Below are 21,067 nucleotides of genomic sequence, written 5' to 3'. Positions count from 1 at the left end.
TTACAAAAATATGGAATGGACAATGCAAAACCAGTGACAACACCAGCTGACTCCAATGTCAAGCTAAAAAAGGAAGATGATGTGAGTAAACCAGTGAACCCGAAAACCTATCAATCCATGGTAGGAAGTTTACTGTATGCTGCTATGGCAACACGACCAGACATCGCACAAGCAGTAAGTGCTGTATCAAAGTTTAATGCAAATCCAAATACTGCACATCTTACAGCTATAAAAAGAATCCTGAGATACTTGAAAGGAACACAAAACCTTGCGCTCAAGTATAAGCAGTCGGAGACAGGATCCTTGGTTGGTTTCTCAGATGCAGACTGGGCCGGTGATCAGGATGATTGGCATTCAACAACAGGAAACATCTTTCTCTTTGCTGGAGGAGTAGTAAGTTGGCTTAGTAAGAAACAAGCCACAGTAGCACTTTCAACTGCAGAAGTTGAGTATGTCGCTTTAAGCCAAGCCGCTCAAGAAGGAACTTTGTGTGGTTTCCATTTCAAGTTCAATCTGTAGTCGTCTCAGCCAACAGTGATCCTGGAGGACAATCAAGGAGCCATTGCAATCACAAAAAATCCAGTTGATCATGCAAGAACAAAGCACATAGACATTCATTATCACTACATATGTGAATGTGTTCAAAATGGACAAATACAGCTTCAATATTGCTCAACAGATCATATGAGGGCAGATATTCTGACAAAGCTGTTACCGAAACAAAAGTTTGAATATCTTAGAGAAGAAATTGGGCTGTGTCCAGTTTAAATATCTTTATTATGTCTTGAGTTAATTGTTAAAGAGGTGTAATTTTTTTGTTTGTTCAAATGTATTACAAAAAGAGGTCTTAAAAGGTAAATTGAAACATTTTTTTCAGGAAGTTACAGGTATTGTATTTTTTTGTTATTGTTTGGGGGTGTAAAACAAAACAAAAGATGGTCAAAATATATGACTAAAATATGTAATTCTCATGGTAAAATTAAGTGGGAGTGTTGTAATACAGTATTTTTTTACAACAAATGGTTAAATGTTGTTCTGCCCCCTTGTGGCGCTGCTGTTAAATAAAAATAAAGAAAACCAAAAAACATCGACACTCTTGACTTTGCCAACCTCACCCTTCCACAGGTTCCAGTTTGTGCTTGACTCCCAGGTCAACAGGCCTTTCTGTGCGAGTTTGCATGTTTCTCCATTAATCTAAAGCATGCACATTAGGTCAAGACCTCCAGCTAATAATGTGAAAGAAGCTTATACTGTGACAATGTACATAAAGTTTTTTTTAGCTGTTCATATGATTAAAAGGTTTTTGTTCTGCACACTGTTAACTTACATCATGATCATAAAATTATTTCTTTGAATTATTTGAATTGTGATATATTCAAGTGCTACTGTACCACTAGTTTCCCTTCTCTCAATCTCTTTCTGCAAAAGAGGTGTCATGGTTCGACTGAATGGCAAGGAGACATGCTTAGACTCCTGCTACAACTTATCTTGTTTCATTGTTGTTACTGCTGAGCTAAACCTATGTTTTAGGAGAGTACAACTCAAATTAATGAAATTTGTAAGCTGTAACTATTTCCTTAGATCCACATTATTGCAGATTCTAACTTTGGTGTGTCACTGTAAAGCTTAACTGTTGTATCTGTAGAACATTCATGTGTTTCACTGTAAAGTTAATATACTGTGTCCACAGGTCTCACTTGTAATACACCAGTCAAGAATTTTGTGATGGATAAAATGCTGCAAGGGACTGCTGATGGTCTGTGTACTGGATGACTGTCTCTTCTATTCTCAAAATTATATTTATTTTGAACCAAACCTTGTTTCATTCTTGATTTGATTTTGTTTGTAGTATCTGCAGATGCAGATGTATATCAACCCTGGGAGTTTCTTTGCAAGGGGAAATATAAAAGATCATATTCTTTCAATACATTCATCAATAAGCTTAGCCTTAAATAATACCTAATTTCTCTTTGTGTACATGCGTGTGAACATTCTCAAGAACATCAATCATAAGGCTAAACAATAACTATCAAAACAATTTGACACTAGTTATTTTAACACTTAAACTGTCCTTAAAACCACTTTGGGTCCCGGCCCACCCACTGAGAATGATTGTTATGGAGCACCCTAACCCAGTGATATCTGCAGCTCATTTCGTTCAGACTAGAGGTGAAGCTGCTGTGAGCTGAGACAAGTCTCCTGTCTTCAGAAGCTGACACTGGATGGGATGGACTCCTGCTTTTCACAGATAAATGTGTTTTACCATGTTTATGAGCACGTCATCCACTTTCTTTTTAGAAAATGTGTGCTTTCTGACCATTTTCATTTTATCATATTTTTTACATGTAGGCAAATGCACATGGAATATTTGTAACTTGAAAATGTATTTGACACCCCTGGTCTAGATGGACAACTGCAGAAATGTACAGAAGATTACATTTTTATGAAGAGGTTGCCATATTTATCGCAAATTCATCTCAAAATATAATGTCCTGAGAATTCTCTGAATTAAGTGGTGTAAGTGGAATATTTAAGAACCAAGAGTCCATTCATTCCCTGATTTGTGCTTGAAGTCCATTGTGCTTTGTCTGCTATATATATATATATATATATATATATATATATATATATATATATATATATATATATATATATATATATATATATATATATATATATATATATATATATATATATATATATATATATATCTGCTATACATATATGTCCACAGAGCTGGTGCCATGAAACAAGGGAAGGCTGATGTGGCTCTGGTGTCACAGCAGGTGTGGTGTGTTCACAAAGTAGTCCCCAGAGCAGTTGGATGTCCCTGGGAGAAAACACAAACATTGTTACTAAGAAAAAGACAATTTTGAAGCATGTTTAGGCTCAAACATTTCTCCTCTTGTCTGTGTAGACCAGGGGTGTCAAACACATTTTCACCAAGGGCCACACCAGCAAAATGGCTGCTCTCAAAGGGCCAGATGTAAAATAAATCTAATTACTTTTTTTAACTTGTTAATTAACTGTTTTTGTGTTTATTACTTATTCAAGTTACGGTAACACTTTATAATAACTACACCCTATTTAGCCTTAATAAAGCATGAACAAAGACTTAATTAATAATGAACAAACACTTAATTAATAGTGATTCAGGCTTAATAACTACTAAATTACAGCCTTAATAAACACTTAATTAGCAATTAATTGACTTGTGTTGTGTATAGTTACTCATACTTATTTCACACTTAGTTAATCCTTAACTAACCATTTGTGTGTGTATTTGTAAATGCATATTTAAGTATCAACTCAAACGCTTGTTAATGATTAGTAAGCTATGAGAGAATGATTTACTAATCCGGCAATGCAATGATAATTCAGGCAGCTATTACTGGTAAGTAAGTCTTTTTGAGAGCTTTTCTAAAGTGAAGACTGATTATGCTTTATTAAGCATTTGTTGAGGTTGGCCAAATTCCAGAGAAACAATAATAGAATTTTCACATTATTTAGGCCTGTGATAATTATTAAGAAATGTTTGAGTAACACCATTAGTTCATGATTAATTCAACCAGTAGCTAATACCTTTTTGTAAACCCTTCTAAAGTGAAGACTCTTTTAACTTTAGTATAGTACCTTAACAAATGCTTGACATTATCTAAGCCCAGAGTGCCATGACCCATTTCCCCATGAATTTTAACTTCAACAGAAGTGGGAATCAACTGTACTTAAAAAAGCAAGAAACATGGATACAAAACATCTGGATGTGTATTATTTTTTTCAGAACATTTACAAACAATCAAAATCCGTTTTGTCTGCTAAACATCTTATTATGAACACATTCAAGCAGGATTCTGTTTGTTCTTTTAAAGGTCTCAAAGAACTTTGATTAAAAACAAAAATCTGGCCATTAAATGTTTAAAAGAACTTCAACCTATCAATAAATGTGCCTTTACAGTTTTGAGGTCACATAAAAAAAATGAAAAAAATAGACCGATTGTACACGCCAGAGAACATTATATTTTGTGTTCTAAAAATGTTTACCTTAACATAATGCTCTTTTAAAACTTTACACAATGTACATTTTATAGAATTAATATATTCTACTGTTTAGTTTAAAAAGGAATTAGCTTCCCTGAATCTTTCAGAGTTTTGACCTTTTGCTCTACCTCAGCATCTTCAGAAATAGCCAGTGCACACTGGGCTGCGAACACTGACAGTTTCACAGCACTACTGTAAGTCTGCATCATTTGTTTGTACTTTTCTGGAGCGCCTATATTCAGTTCAGCAATTGGAGCAGTGATGACAACTGTATTACGGTCCACCCCATATTTTTAGAAGGCCCGAGCGATGGTGCCACCTTGCTTGAATATCTTCAAAATTTTCTGGTATCTGGCCACCACTTGTCTTGGACTTTGAACTGTAAATAAGAAAATGGAAAGAATAAAAATAAAATATTTAAAATAGCAGTGTTCTACACTCAAATCTCATTTACCCACATTCTAACACCCCAATTATTCATTGGATGATTTCAAAAGCATGTTTCACAATTGTCAGGGCAAAAATAGCGGGGAACCATGTTTATACACTTAAACTGATGAAGACATTGCATAGAAGTCATTAGAATAATGTGTAATGAGGCCAAATAGATTTTATAGGGTACAGCAGGTCTAACTATGGTATGGATAGATTATTTAGAGTTCAGTATGTTGGTATGCATAGGAAAAGGGGTCAATAAAATTTGTATTTAACCTCAATTTAAAGCCATCATGGTCATCTGGATGTGGTTGTTTGAAAGATTGCACAGGAGAGAAATGCCACAAATGCCTAATGTCCAACCGTGCCTTGGCTCAGAAGTGACATGGTTAAATAAAGTAAATATAAAGTAAAATCTTTCCTCTGTGACAATACAATTTCAGTGACAGTGACTTGGCTCTTCTCTTCTTCATTCTTCTTTTCTTCTTTTTTTCATCAGCTGATGAATTCTCAGTATCGTTTTCTGATGATATTGCATTGACACTTTCTGCTTCTGTGTCAGAAGTGTCATTTGCTTAATCAGAAACCCGACTGTAGCTAGTAGAGCTGGAACCAGGGTCAGTTTTCCTCAGAGCTGTAATGTAAACAAATAAAAAAATAATATTGACCATGATTTTCAGATGACTCTCAGATATTCTGGAATGATTATGAACATTTTTAAAAATGCAAGGAGATAACCTGCTGCCAGTTGTTCTTTTAAGAAGTCATTGTCCTTCGTCAACTCCTTAATTTTCTCATTTTGAAAGTCCACTTTCATTTCCAACATTTTCAATTCTCTCAATTGTTTTTGGTTTGTTAATGATGCTGTTGGGGCAACTGACAAACTTAAAACATATAAGTAAATTAGTAAAAAGCTAAATTACTCTACATTCAACACATTTATTTCCAATTCCTAACCTTTATGAACTAGTATTTTTTTTTTTAAGACCAAAAATATATGATAGATAGATAGATAGATGTTCAATTGTGTGCTCTTGATGAAATTCTAAAGTTGTGCCAAATTAATTTCAGCACTTGTACGCAACTTACTACAGCTGCACGCTGTCTTATCCGGGTCAAATACAGGGTCGGGTAAGAAGACAGTTTCAAGCAGCAGTTGGCTGTGACATCAGCTCAACTGTTCTTATGTGGATAGGCCATGCACGGTCTATATATTACATTATTTTGTTGGACATGTTGGAGAAAACAGCTTAAGTAGTGCACTAACTTTGGACCGCGTGCGTGAGAACTACAAAAAAATAATATTACATTAAGGTACAAATTAAAAATTAAATACGAAATTGAGCGCGGAGAATGAGCGAGACTTCACCGTGACACATGCGCAACTGCGTAGTGTGCCATTTAGTCCAGGAAGCAGAGGAAATATCTTATGTCCAACAATGAGCCGATTCACATGCCTTAAGAGATTTTTTAATTGTGACATGACTAAAAGAAATACATTAAAACTTATCCAGTGGCTCCAAAAGAAGAAAATGTTGAAAAGTAAAATGAAATGCCGAAGCTGCCATCGGAACATGACACTGAAGGCTAGATCCAACACTGGAGATCACTATGCCTGGTAAGTTTAGTAACTTTAGCATTACTTCATTTATTTTATGTTTATTTGCACTTTGAGCCTGGAGAGTCACGTCTGGCGTACTGAGAGCTTGCACTGTGCTTACACTTTTTTCTCCGACTGGACACAATTGAATAACATTTTGAAAAGTTGACTTACTGGCCATAAAATGTGTGTGACAACCATATTTTTAATGATTGTTCTTTCTTAAACAGGATATGTCAGCATGCTGTGCATTTGGGGAGACCAAAGCAACGGTCCATTAGGCACAGATCTATATTCTCAAGATCCAAAGTATCACTGAGGAAGTGGATGAGTTTCATGTACAGGTAGATACATTTGGTGACAACTAATAGTAATGTAGGCTGTTGTTGATGTTAATTTAATAGACATATTATTTTAAAAGTTCATCATTGTGTGATCAAGAATTCATACAGTTATAAAAGGTTTAAGGCCGATACCTGATATGCCAAAAAGTCCAAATATCAGCCCAATATATCGGTTTATCTCTAACTTGGATTTGATGAATGTATTTTTTATGCTAGTTTATGGCATAAAATTAACATTAAAACCATAAAACTATTACATCAAAACCATAAAATATATTACATCAACAAATTTTATTAAAAAGTATTTGGCATACTTAACATAGGGACTTTCAGTCTACGGTCCAAAGCTTTTTATGTTTTTTTTAAGAACAGGTACAAGTACAGGGTGTACATTCAACTTGAAAGCTGGATAATTTAAAGGATTACACAAACATTTATGAATCAGCCAAAATACAACTGTTATGACATGGTTAGAAGTCAATTTAGCAATATTTGTCCTTATTGATTTATTTTTATGCTTTTGTCTGTTTTTTTTATTTTTTTATTTTTTTATTTATTTTGTCAAGGATTAAGAATGACACAAATAGACATGATGGATGACTCAATTGCTACCAGTTCAGCGACACTTACAAAAATGGCCAAAAAAGTAAGAGATTTGTGTTGTACAGCAATGCAAAGACTGAAGAGACGGACTGGCCAAATGATTGGAGGAAGAAGAGAATTTGTAGCAATAGATGAAAGTTAAACTTAAAACAAAGATTTATGCAATCTAACAATCTAATATAACTTTTAACATGTTTGACTTTGGTTGCAGTACGGAAGGGGCAGAATGGCCGGTGGATGGAAGAGGAAGAGGAAGAGATGGGTATTTGGAATGTTGAGTGTGCAAAATAATGGTGGAAGAAAGCCAATTCTATGGCTTGTAGCGTGCAGATCAAGGAGGCATTTAGTCCCCATCATTGCATGTCATGTGAGAGTCGGCTCATCGGTTATCAGTGATGAATGGCGAGCATATCGGATTTTGCTTGAGTTGGGATACCATCACTACACAGTTTACCACAGCAGGAGTTATGTAGATCCAAACACAGGGGCCCATACACAACATATTGAACGGGCATGGCGCTCTTACAAAGAGCAGGTCTGGAGGCTGAGGGGGAATAGAACTGATAATTTGTTATCTGAGCACATTGCTGTAATTGAATGGATGGAATGGCTCGCAAAAAAACATGTTGACGGACCGTTAGGAAGATTGATCTATGATATAGGAAAACAGTTCAGTTGATTTGTAGCACTCTGTTATTATTATGATTTTTGTTTGGTCATCATTTCATTGATGTATGTTATAAGTGTTGTTGTTGTTTTTTTTTTTCTTTTTTGTTTTTTTTTCAAATTAATATAATATAAGAACCCAATCTATAAGGTTCTCTGGCTTGTACAATCTGTCTAATACAGAATACGGCCTTCTTTAGGTACCAGTGGTTGCCCTTACAAGCCTATACAGGAATGCAGGACATTGAAGTAATTGTACAGGCCTATAGGGGCAACCATTGGTACCTAAAGAATACATATTTGATAGGGTTTATATATATATATATATATATATATATATATATATATATATATATATATATATATATATATATATATATATATATATATATGTGTGTATATATTTATTTATTATTTTCTTTTTTTATGTGACCTCAAAACTGTAAAGGCACATTTATTGATAAGTTGGAGTTTTTTTTAAATATTTGATTGCCAGATTTTTGTTTTTAATCAAAGTTCTTTGAGACCTTTAAAAGAAGAGTTCACAAACAGAATCCTGCTTGAATGTGTTCATAATAAGACAAAACGGATTTTGATTGTTTGTATGTTATGGACTAGTCCGTTTGTTTTTGGCCTTGCCTCCCACTTTCCCAGATCCACCCACCGCACCTGGAGCAGGTCAGCAATCAGCGTTGGATATAAAAACCCGGAGCTGCGCATTCCACCAGCGACCAGTGGGTCCTCCGCTGCAGCATTTTTTTCTGTGAACCATTTGTGTTTCTTTTTGTATTATCTAGTTTTACTTTGTACACCTTTTTTTTAAGCACTTTTGTAAGAATAAATCTACTTTATGATTGTTTTGACCACGTCTCCACGCTCTCACTTTTGTTCTAAGCCCGGTTTTAACATCAACTCGTTGCGTGCCACTACCCCTGGACCAACTGGCACATAACATTGTAAATGTTCTGAAAAAAAATAATACACATCCAGATGTTTTACATCCATGTTTCTTGCTTTTTTAAGTACAGTTGATTCCCACTTCTGTTGAAGTTAAAATTCATGGGGAAATGGGTCATGGCACTCTGGGCTTGGATAATCAAGCATTTGTTAAGGTACTATACTAAAGTTAAAAGAGTCTTCACTTTAGAAGGGTTTACAAAAAGGTATTAGCTACTGGTTGAATTAATCATGAACTAATGGTCTTATTCAAACATTTCTTAATAATTATCACAGGCCTAAATAATGTGAAAATTCTATTATTGTTTCTCTGGAATTTGGCCAACCTCAATAAAATGCTTAATAAAGCATGATTAGTCTTCACTTTAGAAAAGCTCTCAAAAAGACTTACTTAACCAGTAATAGCTGCCTGAATTATCATTGCATTGCCGGATTAGTAAATCATTCTTTCATAGCTTACTAATCATTAACAAGTGTTTGAGTTGACACTGAAATATGCATTTACAAATACACACAAATGGTTAGTTAAGGATTAACTAAGTGTGAAATACGTATGAGTAACTATATACAACACAAGTCAATTAATTGCTAATTAAGTGTTTATTAAGGTTGTAATTAAGTAGTTATTAAGCCTGAATCACTATTAATTAAGTGTTTGTTCATTAGTAATTAAGTCTTTGTTCATGCTTTATTAAGGCTAAATAGGGTGTAGTTATTATAAAGTGTTACCCAAGTTACAAATATTGCAAGTGAATTTGCCTAGATGTAAAATATGGCTGTGCAACTGTGTATCTCCTGGCAAAATCACATTTTAAGACCATCATACCTTTTAATTTACCCTCTCGAGGGTCACATAAAATGATGTCGCGGGCCGCATTTGGCCCCCAGGCCTTGAGTTTGACACATGTGGTGTGGACCCTCAGTCGTCCAGGTCTTTAACTTCATTGTTTGCTATCGATTTCTCCTCTTGGAAACAATTTCTCCAGGTTTAGAGACAATTCATTCACTAGGAACTGATGAGGCAGGAGTACACAAATATTTTTGGGACAGTTTGAATAAGTATAAGTGTGGGTAGTTTTTTTTTTTTTTTTTTTTTTTTTTTTGAGAATTCCAATATCCCAGTGAGTCTTCAGTTCTGGGAATGTTTGCTCCTGACAGGTATCTTAACGTGGTGGAGGGGTTTGAGCACCCGAATGATCCTGGGAGCTATGTTGTCGGGGGCTTCATGCCTCTGGTAGGGTCACCCATGGCAAACAGGTCCTCGGAGACGGGTCTGACTAAGAGCGGTTCAGAAGCCCTTCATGAAGAAAAATACAACAAGGCAGTTTACGTCGCCCGGACTGGCGTTACCGGGGCCCCACCCTGGAGCCAGGCCTGGGGTGGGTGCTCGGCAGTGAGCGCCTGGTGGCCGGGCCTTTCCCCACGGGGCCCGGTCGGGCCCAGCCCGAAGAAACGACGTGGGGCCGTCCTCCCGTGGACCCACCACCTGCGGGAGGAGCCATGAGGGGCGGGTGCGGAGAGATCCGGGTAGCAGTCGAAGGCGGGGACCTCGACGACCGGATCTCCGGACATGGAGACTAGCTCTGGGGACATGGAATGTCACCTCGCTGGGGGGGAAGGAGCCTGAGCTTGTGCGGGGGGTTGAGCGTTACCGGCTAGATATAGTCGGCCTCACCTCCACGCACAGCTTGGGCTCTGGAACCCATCTTCTTGAGAGGGGTTGGACTCTCCATTTCTCTGGCGTTGCCCGCGGGGAGCGGCGGCGAGCTGGTGTGGGCTTGCTCATTGCCCCACAGCTCAGCCGCTGCGTGTTGGGGTTCACTCCGGTGAACGAGAGGGTCGCGTCCCTGCGCCTTCGGGTCGGGGACAGGTCTCTCACTGTTGTGTCGGCCTACGGGCCAAACAGCAGTGCAGAGTACCCGGCCTTCTTGGAGTCCCTGGGAGGGGTACTAGACAGTGCACCAACCGGGGACTCCGTTGTTCTCCTGGGGGACTTCAACGCCCATGTGGGTAACGACAGTGACACTTGGAGGGGCGTGATTGGGAGGAACGGCCTCCCCGATCTGAACCCGAGCGGTGTTTTGTTATTGGACTTCTGTGCTAGTCACAGCTTGTCCATAACAAACACCATGTTCGAGCACAAGGGTGTCCATCGGTGCACATGGCACCAGGACACTCTAGGTCGGAGGTCGATGATCGACTTTGTTGTCGTGTCATCTGACCTCCGACCGCGTGTCTTGGACACTCGGGTGAAGAGAGGGGCTGAGCTGTCAACTGATCACCACCTGGTGGTGAGTTGGATCCGCTGGCGGAGGAGGAAGCCGGACAGACCTGGCAGGCCCAAGCGTATTGTGAGGGTCTGCTGGGAACGTCTGGCGGAGCCCTCTGTCAGGGGGGTCTTCAACTCCCGCCTCCGGGAGAGCTTCTCCCTGATCCCGGGGGAGGTTGGAGACATGGACTCCGAGTGGGCCATGTTCTCCACCTCTATTGTTGATGCGGCTGCTCGTAGCTGTGGTCGTAAGGTCTGTGGTGCTTGTCGCGGCGGCAATCCCCGAACCCGGTGGTGGACACCGGAAGTAAGGGATGCCGTCAAGCTGAAGAAGGAGTCCTATCGAGCCTTGTTGGCTCGTGGGACTCCTGAGGCAGCTGATGAGTACCGGCAGGCCAAGCGTGCCGCGGCTCGGGTAGTCACAGAGGCAAAAACTCGGGGTTGGGAGGAGTTCGGGGAGGCCATGGAGGAGGACTATCGGACGGCCTCAAAGAGATTCTGGCAAACCGTCCGACGCCTCAGGAGGGGAAAGCAGTGCTTCACCAACACTGTTTACAGTGCGGGTGGAGGGCTGCTGACCTCGACTGGGGATGTGGTCGGGCGGTGGAAGGAATACTTTGAGGATCTCCTCAATCCCACTGTCACGTCTTCCGAGGAGGAAGCAGAAACTGGGGACCCAGAGGCGGACTCGTCCATCACCCTGGCTGAAGTCACTGAGGTGGTTGGCAAGCTCCTCGGTGGCAAGGCTCCGGGGGTGGATGAGATCCGTCCTGAGTACCTCAAGTCTCTGGATGTTGTGGGACTGTCTTGGCTGACACGTCTCTGCAACATCGCGTGGCGGTCGGGGACAGTACCTGTGGAATGGCAGACCGGGGTGGTGGTCCCTCTGTATAAAAAGGGGGACCGGAGGGTGTGTTCCAATTACAGGGGAATCACACTCCTCAGCCTTCCCGGTAAGGTCTATTCCAGGGTGCTGGAGAGGAGAATCCGACCGATAGTCGAACCTCGGATTCAGGAGGAGCAGTGTGGTTTTCGTCCTGGTCGTGGAACACTGGACCAGCTCTATACTCTCCATCGGGTCCTCGAGGGCTCATGGGAGTATGCCCAACCAGTCCACATGTGTTTTGTGGATCTGGAGAAGGCATTCGACCGTGTCCCTCGTGGTGTCCTTTGGGGGGTGCTCTGGGAGTATGGGGTCCGGGGCTCTTTGCTAAGGGCTGTCCGGTCCCTGTATGACCGGAGCAGGAGCTGTGTTCGCATTGCCGGCAGTAAGTCAGACCTGTTCCCAGTGCATGTTGGACTCCGCCAGGGCTGCCCTTTGTCACCGGTTCTGTTCATTATATTTATGGACAGAATTTCTAGGCGCAGTCAGGGGCCGGAGGGGGCCTGGTTTGGGAACCACAGGATTTCATCTCTGCTGTTTGCAGATGATGTTGTCCTGATGGCTTCTTCGAGCCAGGACCTGCAGCAGGCACTGGGGCGGTTTGCAGCCGAGTGTGAAGCGGCTGGGATGAGAATCAGCTCCTCCAAATCCGAGGCCATGGTTCTCGACCGGAAAAAGGTGGTTTGCTCTCTCCGGGTGGGTGGTGAGTCTCTGCCCCAAGTGGAGGAGTTCAAGTATCTCGGGGTCTTGTTCACGAGTGAGGGAAGGATGGAGCGTGAGATTGACAGGCGGATCGGTGCAGCGTCTGCAGTGATGCGGTCGCTGTATCGGTCCGTTGTGGTAAAGAAGGAGCTGAGCCGGAAGGCGAAGCTCTCGATTTACCGGTCAATCTACGTTCCTACCCTCACCTATGGTCATGAGCTTTGGGTAATGACCGAAAGGACAAGATCGCGGATACAAGCGGCTGAAATGGGCTTCCTCCGCAGAGTGGCCGGGCGCACCCTTAGGGATAGGGTGAGGAGCTCAGTCACACGGGAGGAGCTCGGAGTAGAGCCGCTGCTCCTACACGTTGAGAGGAACCAGCTGAGGTGGCTCGGGCATCTGCTCAGGATGCCTCCTGGACGCCTCCCTAGGGAGGTGTTCTGGGCATGTCCCACCGGGAGGAGGCCCCGGGGAAGACCCAGGACACGCTGGAGGGACTATGTCTCTCGGCTGGCCTGGGAACGCCTTGGGGTCCCACCGGAGGAGCTGGAGGACGTGTCCGGGGTGAGGGAAGTCTGGGAGTCCCTGCTTAGACTGCTGCCCCCGCGACCCGGCCCTGGATAAGCGGAAGAAAATGGATGGATGGATGGATGGAGGTATCTTTGAACTTCTATTATAGCATCAGCCATAAAACTTGAGTTTTTTCTACTCTGAGACACCTCCATGTCTAATTGTTGCCACAATCCTAATATCAACAAATACCAACAAATACATTTTGAATAAATAAATACAAACCTGAACCAGAAGATGCTGGCAAATGAGATGAGGGGCTAGGCTGATCTTCCTGTGGTGTTGAAGACGGCCCAGAAATTCTCATCTCTGTAGCACATTCAGATTTTAGTCGCTTTACTGCTTCATTTATCTTTTTCCCATTTAAAAAAACAAGCGCTTTGTACCTTGGGTCCAGCAAGGTTGCCAGAGACAGATGGTCAGAAGATTCATAACTGTTTAAGGTTTCCATGACTCTTTTGTCCAGTTCCTGACACAATTTTTTTCCAACCGATGTTTGCAAAGATGGGGCACATTTTTGCATTGTATGGTGAAGCATTTTCAGCATTCGCATTGTTTTACTTCCACTCGCTCGCTTCTCCTCTGAAAGCTCCACAGTAGCAGAATTAAAAGGGACAAGCACAACCAGGACTTCTGCAATGATGTCGTGCTCCTCATCAGTAAGTGCAGGCATTGGTGTTTTTAAGGATGCCTGACTCACCCAAACAGGCTCTTTTTGGCTTGCTACTCTTGACAGCATTTGTTAAGTGCTGTTCCAGCATGTTGGAACCTCATTTATTAGCTTCAAAAGTGGTCTTTCCATTTGCTGTTGCACTTGACACAGCTTTTCCTTGGCGACAGTGCTGGAACAAAAATGGCTGACAATTTCTTTTTTATATATATTTTTTTTCAGATATCAGTTACACAGATGTTGTGTGACCTAAAATAAATAAATAAATAACAAGTCCTTACATGACACCAACACATACTGTACTGAATATTTTCAATAAACCTACCTCAGCAATATTCTCTGCTGTGTGGCTCTGGGGAAAGTGTTTAACTCCCAGCACAGTGGTGCACATTTTATTTTCAATATCAACAAAGTGGCCAGTCACAGCCAAATAGGCCTCCATGTTTACTGAAGTCCACTTATCAGCTGTAAAGCTGACTGCATTGGTGGAGTGAAATTTTTCTTTTATGTTCAGGGTTTCTGTTTGATATATTTTAGATACCATTTCCTTTCGAGCCCATAAAACAGAAAAAAAAAAAAAAAAATCTTCAACAAGAACAATAATAATAATAATAATTCAAACTGTTAATGTTAAGTGTAGTTTCTGACATATACAGTACCTTCCTGGTAGGTATTGCGTATGATGGCTCAAGGATCTGCAGCATCTCCCTGAATCCGTCGTCATCCTCAACGAAGCTTAAAGGTTGGCAGTCTTTTATTATAATATTTACAATGCATCGATTTAGGGCCTCTTTTCTAGAAGCTTGAAATGAAAAGGAAAGGTGTTTGATTTAGATTATTATTAGCCTCCATAATAATTAGTGACTGATTACAAAATACTAATCCACCAGTGTCCATTCCTGGTGTATTTTTTTAATTTTCTATAATGCCCTAGCATTGATGATGTGTTTCGGGTTGCATAGGACATCTCCATTGAGCACTGACAACATTTCACCTGCGGGTCATAAAAATATATATAAAAGACTTTGTCTGCCGTGGAAATGGGAATGGAATATAAATTACCTTATCAGGTGTTATGAGATCAAAATGATTCCATATGGAAGAAAACTTTCTCTTTCTGGGAGGGTCCATAGTGACGAACGACATCCTAGCAACAAGTTCCTCGATCTGTGCTGGACTTCCTGATGTAGAACTGGCGCCTCAATGACATGTGATACAATACAACACAGTAACTGTGTCGGACATGTGACTTTTCTTAAAACAATATGTTCAGTGACACAGCTCGGCTGAGGCATTGCTTTCAGCGCATGTTGCTTGTATTGGTGCCTCGGCTCGTTGAGACCATCATTAGTATGAAGCGTTCATGAACTATGGCATCAGGTGACTGTAATGGATATACAGTCATATTTAATGGTTACACCGACCATCACCTGAAATGTATCAAATACAATTTCATTTTATTTTTGTTTAATTATTTTCAAATAAAATTCCCACTGTATGTCCATCTTTTGTGTATTAATTTAATTTTGTTTGCTCATTGTAATGAGAATGCATCAGTGCAGTAACACATTTCACATTAAAAACAGTTCAAAATGATTATGAATACAGAGCAAATAGTATTATTTTAGAGTTTGGCATTTTATTATCATAACAACACTAAGGAAAAGGTGTAATGCCCGATACCATAGAAACAAAACATAACAAAAACACACTTTTTTAGATATTAGAATTTTTGACACTAAATAACGCCATCTGTAATATTACCATGTGGTCTCAAGCTAGTTCTAATATAGATAGACTGTATAATGTCCAATGCTCATGAATTATTTAAGTATCAGGACTAGTATTTGTGTATTGCTGGGTTTCAAATGACATCACAACATTCTATAGGCCAATAATATGTATAGGCCTCATATTACGCTATTTTCTGATTTTTGTTATAATGTTTCCTTATCATACACACCTGGAGTTGCATTTTGTTTCATTCACACGTTTAACACAAACCCTGCATATTTAGGCAGTTTTTCTCTCAAATAGAATAGAGCATTTTCAGCTTTGGAGATGTACACAGACTAATAATGCATGATTGCTCAAATGTGTGAAAAAAAACAAAACACAACTCCAAGTATGTTTTTGATGAGGTAACAACATTCTAACATGGCTAAAAGCTCACAAGAGTCAATTGTGAGCAATACAGAGGTAGGGCAGCTAAAATGAATTTTGTTAATCTGTAATTCTGTTGTAATAGCGTTAGTAGTCAAGTCTTGGGTCTAGTAGTCAATTACAGAAATGATTGACAACAAGAAATGTTGACAGAACAGCCTGCCTATGTACGGCTCCATACACAGCCCCATGTCAGAGCTTACATTCTAAAACAAGGTTATTAGCATTTGTTATAAAAAAAAATAAAAATAGAGATTATTATTACTGTTATAGAACTGAAGTTTATTTGAACAGCATATTTTCTGAGCTCTGTCCAATCAGAGCAGGCAATGCAGTGTTTTTGTAGGTACAGAAAAGAGCCAAGACAAGTAAGACAACAGTGGACAGGGCCGGTTTGGACAAACCTGAGGTCGAAAACATACCTGTAGCTGTGTTTTTTCATTCATACGTTGGATTATTAGACTGTCTGCATCCCCAAAGCTGAAAATGATCTGTTTCACCTTATGATGAAAGTAATTGTAGTTTTAAGGTTGACAGCTTTTTTTTGCCTCAATTAAACTGCTTTATTCTTCAATACTCTAGAATAACCCTAGGCCGTTCCTTTTTATTTGAATATTTCAGTTTTACCTTCTCTATAGTTGAAATTGTCAATAGAAAGTCTTTAATATCTGCTAGTGCACCTAGCAATAAGTCTAAACCCATAGGTATAACTTGAAAATCTAGGCCTGAAAGGATCCAAATAATTCTATTAACTTTAGTTTGCAAAGTGATAAACCCAAACTTTAAAATGTATGTTGTACAAGTCCCCACGCACTATTTTGCAAAGCAAGAATTGAGTTGAAATCTATTGTGGATTTTTCACAATTTCACTTTTCTTTTTTTTTTCTTTTTTTTTTTTTAATTTTATTTTGAAGAACACCCAGTGACATAGAAACACATACAATATTTACAGCTTACTATTTACAGAGAAAGTTGTGTTGATGTGTAAAAGTGTTGGGGGGGGGGGGGGGGGGGGAGTACAGTATGGTACCTGCATTATTCTGTCTTGGTTGGTTTTCTTTGTAAATATGTGTGTGTGTGTGGGGGGGGGGGGTGTGGGGGTGTGTGTGGGGGTGTGTGTGTGAGTGTATGAGTGTGTGTGCGGAGATAAAGAAGTAATACTAATAATATTAATAATAAAAGTAAAGATAACGATAACAGGTTTTATTATTGCTGTCATACTCAGTGTTGGTCAATATTGCTCTATGTTAGTTTTGTGGTCCTAATGGTGGTATTGGTTATTTAGATTTAAATGTAAAATGTGTGTGCATGCGTGTCCTGTACAATGCATTAAAAGAGGCAAGGTTTTGGTGAGCCCGCACTCAAGGGGCAGTACCCCCTAGCAACGCGCCCATTCCTTGCTAACCCTAATCTTTTTATGTATTTGTTGTCAATTATTATTATTATTGATTAATAATTAATTTATTATGATTAATAATTGTTATTATTGTGTATTTATATATATATATATATATATATATATATATATATATATATATATATATATATATATATATGTGTGTGTGTATATTTAAATTATTATTTAATAATTCATGTTCTTTATTTTAATATTTAATATGTGTGTTTATATTCATCCATTTATTTATCTCCATCAGAACCACAAATTAATTCAATAAATAAATTAGTTAATGAATAAGGCAATAATAATGACAATAATAGTACTGACAGCAACAATAGAAACGTGTACATACAATGAAAACAATAGCACAACAATAATAGTGGTATACAGCAATAGTGGTGGTATGATTGCAATTATTGTAATAAAGTTTACATAATGTCGTGTGTGTGTGTGTCTTTGTAGGAATGGGGGTGTGTATAGGAGTGTGCGTGGCGTTCTCATAATTACTATGTTAATGGTGTTATAATAGTCTATTGGTGGAGTTTATGTTGTTGATATTGATGACTGATTGAAAACAATATTGAAGTGGTTTATGAATGGTGTCCAGGTTTCCATGAAAGACGGTATGTCATTCTCAAAGTATGCTGTCATTTGAGAGGTTGAAATGTGATGGATGAGTGAGTTAGACCAGTGTTTGATGTTTATTGACTGTTTTGATTTCCAGTTTTGTAGAATTATTTTCTTGGCGATAGTTAGAGATGTCAACAAACTGTTTTTATATTTAGGTGGTATGGTGAAAGTTGTAATAATGCCAAGTAAACATAGGGATGGGGAGGGAGGAATTCTGCAGCTCAGGATGTCTGTGAGTTTGTGTGTAACTGTGTTCCAAAAACCCTGAACTGGTGAACATTCCCAGAGTGCATGTAAATAAGTGTCTGTGACTCCCATGGTGCATTGTGAACAGGTGTCTGTGTCTGTTAGTCCCATTTTGAATTTCTTGTATTGGGTGATGTGTGTCCTGTGGATAACTTTGTATTGGATAAGTTGTAGATTAGTGTTGGATGTCATTGAGAATGTATTTTTGCAAATTTCTGTCCAGAGTTCGTATGTAGGTGGTGTATCTATATCTGTGTTCCATTTGAGTTGTGGTGCATGTATTATATTGTCTGAATGGATAAGTTTGTATAGTTTGGAAATGAGTTTCTTTGGTTTCTTGATATTCTTTATGTTTTCTAATAGTTGAGGGGGATCCAGGGTATTATTAGTTATATTAATCTTGCTTTGGATAATGGATTTGATTTGTAAGTATTGAAAGCGATTATTGTTGTTGATTTCGAACTGTTCCATAAATTGTCTAAATGTTATGAATTTATTGTTGTGGAATAAGTGGTGAAGGTGAGTGATGCCTTTTTGTTCCCATGTGCGATAGTGAAGTGGGGTATTATTCATGTGAAAGTCAGGGTTGTGCCAGATGGGGGTGTATTTACAAGGTGCCGTGGAAGAATTAGTTAATTTTAAAGCTTTCCACCAGGCTGTCAGAGTTGTTGAAATGACTGTGTTCTTGAAGCAGTTATGTTTTTTGAGAGTAGTATTCATTGAGGGTATGTCTGCCAAAGAAAGATTTTTGAAGTATGACTGTTCCAAAGAAATCCATGTGTTATTATTGTATGTTTGTCCTGTCCACTTAACTAGATATTGTAGTTGATTTGCCAAGTGATAGTGGATGAAATTTGGTGCTTCGAGGCCGCCTTGTGCTTTGTTTTTTTGTAATGTTGAGAGTTTGATTTTTGCTTTTTTGTTCTTCCAATAAAAGTGTATCATTAATGAGTCTAGTGTCTGAAACCATTTGTCCGGAGGTGTAGCTGGGATGTTTGCAAATAGGTAATTCAATTTGGGGAGGATTTTCATTTTTACTCATGCTATTCGTCCTATTAGTGAAAGTGGTAAGTTTGTCCATCGTTCAAGGTCGTTTTCTATTGTTTTAAGCAGAGGGTTATGATTAAGTGAGAACAACTCTGACAGCCTGGGGGAAATGTTAATGCCTAAATACTTAATGTTACCTGTGTGCATACCAGGGAATGAATCCTGAGCTGCAGAACGTCCTCCTTCATCTGAGAGAGGGAGTATTGTTGATTTGTTCCAGTTGATAGTGTAGTCTGATATGGATGAGAATGTATTTATAATTTTGAAAGTTTCGTGTAATGATTGCTGTGGTTTTTGTAGGTACAGTAGAATATCATCTGCAATTAGGCTGATTTTATGATGTGTGTCCGAGACGTATATTCCTTGTATGCTGTTATTTTGGCGTATTGCTACTGTAAGCGGTTCAATGAATAAGGTGAACAGCGAGGGAGAGAGCGGGCATCCTTGTCTAGTGCCCCTGTGCAGTGTGAACGAAGGTGAGGTGATACCATTAGTTGTGACTGTGGCTCTACAATTTCACTTTTCAAGTTCAGGGTGCCTATGGGAAATTGCATTGAATTCCGCCTAAAGTCATATGAGTGCCCTGCACACACTAACTTAGTTATGAGTGAGTTTGCTGCTGGATTTTACTAATTTTTACTTGAGAAGCACCCACAATGTATGAAAGCACAGTTCTGATCACTTATATCAGAGTACTGTGAAGTTGGTGAAAAGGAGCTGTTCAGCGCCTGAAAATGCGAATTCATCAATAAAAGACGAAAACGCCTATAACTTTAGTTTGCAAAGTGATAAACACAAACTTTAAAATGTATGTGGTACAAGTCCCCACACTCTATTTTGACCAGCAAGAATTGAGTTGATATCTATTGTGGATTTTTCACAATTTCACTTTTCAAGTTCAGGGTGCCAATGGGAAATTGCATTGAATTCCGCCTAAAGTCATATGAGTGCCCTGCACAAACCAACTTAGTTATGAGTGAGTTTGCTGCTGGATTTTACTCATTTTTACTTGAGAAGCACCCACAATGTATGAAAGCACTGTTCTGATCACTTAAATCAGAGTACTGTGAAGTTGGTGAAAAGGAGCTGTTCAGCGCCTGAAAATGCGAATGCATCAATAAAAGATGAAAACGCCTATAACTTTAGTTTGCAAAGTGATAAACACAAACATTAAAATGTATCTTGTACAAGTCCCCATGCCCTATTTTGCACAGCAAGAATTGAGTTGATATCTCTTGTGGATTTTTCACAATTTCACTTTTCAAGTTCAGGGTGCCCATGGGAAATTGCATTGAATTCCGCCTAAAGTCATATGAGTGCCCTGCACAAACCAACTTAGTTATGAGTGAGTTTGCTGCTGGATTCTACTCATTTTTACTTGAGAAGCACCCAAAATGTATATGAAAGGACTGTTCTGATCACTTATATCAGATTACTGTGAAGTTGGTGAAAAGGAGCTGTTCAGTGCAATGCAAACTAACATTGCGGGTAAAATTGCCTTTTTGTCATATTACAATTTTTTTTTTTTATGTTTTATACAGTCTTCAGTCTGTAATTCTTCCTGTTACATGCTGTGCATCCCATGAGTGCGGCCAATAGAAACAAATATTTTGGGGCATCTTCTTTACCAAATGACCCTGGTTTTCGGGTGCTAAATTTATCACCAATTCCTCAAGTTGATGAAGACTATGCCACCTCTCATGTGTAGAAATGCACATACCAAATCACACTACCAATATGAATTTTTGTGTACGTGTGTTAAGGAGCTTTGAAAAAATGTGACAACCATTGTGATGCTTAAAAAACAATTAAAAATGTTTTGCTGACAGGTGGTCTAGAGCAACA

The sequence above is a fragment of the Periophthalmus magnuspinnatus genome, chromosome 4 (genome assembly GCF_009829125.3).
Source record: "Periophthalmus magnuspinnatus isolate fPerMag1 chromosome 4, fPerMag1.2.pri, whole genome shotgun sequence".
Taxonomy (NCBI): Eukaryota; Metazoa; Chordata; class Actinopteri; order Gobiiformes; family Gobiidae; genus Periophthalmus; species Periophthalmus magnuspinnatus.
Note: the sequence above shows the minus strand (reverse complement) of the source record.